Source organism: Ricinus communis, chromosome 6, assembly GCF_019578655.1.
Source record: "Ricinus communis isolate WT05 ecotype wild-type chromosome 6, ASM1957865v1, whole genome shotgun sequence".
Lineage (NCBI taxonomy): Eukaryota > Viridiplantae > Streptophyta > Magnoliopsida > Malpighiales > Euphorbiaceae > Ricinus > Ricinus communis.
The window spans coordinates 7,774,117-7,775,437 of NC_063261.1; the positions used below are offsets into that span (position 1 = coordinate 7,774,117).

Here is a 1,321-nt window from a genome sequence, read left to right on the forward strand (position 1 = left end):
TCATAACCATTAGCTGGTACGTTAGAACTTTCATACCCTATTTCAGATTAGATAACATAGTAAACAGTAGTAACTCTAGGTTCACCCGATCTCCAAGGATACGACCTTGATACTCACTAGTGCTAGGCTGCATCGGTAGGTTCACTGCCTTAGGTGTAGGTTGCATAAAGAGCCCATCAAGTTTTTGGTGCCGTTGCCGGGGAAACAGTAACGGTGAACTAGAGTGAATTGTTTTTGTGTTAATTTAGTCATTGTTTGTTTATTCATTTATTCTTTATTTTTTTATTATTTATTGTTATATTATTTTTAATTGATTGGTGGTTGTTTGGTTGTCGGTTTCAGGTAGTATATGACCAGGAGCTCTAACCCTGATCCTATAGCACCCTTATCTGACCCGGAGCGCTCTCTCAGATTATTGAGACGACGTTTGCAGGCAGTTGAGGAGGAGGACAGAGTTACAGTTTAGGTTCAAGGAGTTGACGCAATGGAGAACCTCAACCCCCAGGTCGATGATGATCAAAGGACCATGTACGAGTTTGCTCGACCCTCTTTAGATGGGACGAAAACGAGTATAGTCAGACCTGCTGTAGCGGCCAACAATTTTGAGATAAAGGCCAATGTTATCCAGATGATCCAGCAAAGCGTGCAGTTTGGAGGATTGCCCAGCGAGGATCCCAATGCACATATCTCCAACTTTTTAGAGATTTGTGACACATTCAAGATAAATGGAACAACCGATGATGCCATTCGGCTGAGATTGTTTCCATTTTCCTTGAGGGATAGAGCAAAGAGATGGCTGCAATCTCTTCCACAACAGACGATCACTACCTGGAAGGCGTTGGCTGAAAAATTTCTATATAAGTATTTTCCTCCCGCTAAAACTGCAAAACTTAGAAATGACATATCTTCTTTTATGCAGTTTGATGATGAAAGCATGTACGATGCATGGGAGAGGTTTAAGGATCTTTTGAGATACTGCCCACATAATGGATTGCCAGTGTGGATGCAGGTTCAGACCTTCTACAGCGGGTTGAACCTTGCAACGAGGCAGATGGTGGACGTTGTAGCAGATGGGGCGCTAAATAGTAAGACGCCCGAGCAGGCTCAGAACCTGATAGAGGAAATGGCCATGAACAACTATCAATGGCAATCCTCTAGGAGCCGACCAGGAAGACAGGGAGTGGTTAACCAAGTGGACTCTACAGCAGCCTTGGCAGCTCAAGTGGAGCTTCTAGCCAAGAAGATTGACCAACTCTAGATGCCGGTTCATGCAGTGAACGTTGGCTGCGAGTTTTATGGTGGCCCGCATTACAGTGCGAAC

The 1,321-nt window shown here is 44.3% G+C and overlaps 1 non-coding gene across 1 annotated transcript; it reads right to left on the reverse strand.

Annotated features, from left to right (window-relative positions):
- Positions 1 to 886: 886 nt before the first annotated feature.
- LOC112533729 lies at positions 887 to 993 on the reverse strand. The gene has a single exon (XR_003078064.1). It is a non-coding gene; the product is annotated as a small nucleolar RNA R71 (small nucleolar RNA).
- Positions 994 to 1,321: the final 328 nt, after the last annotated feature.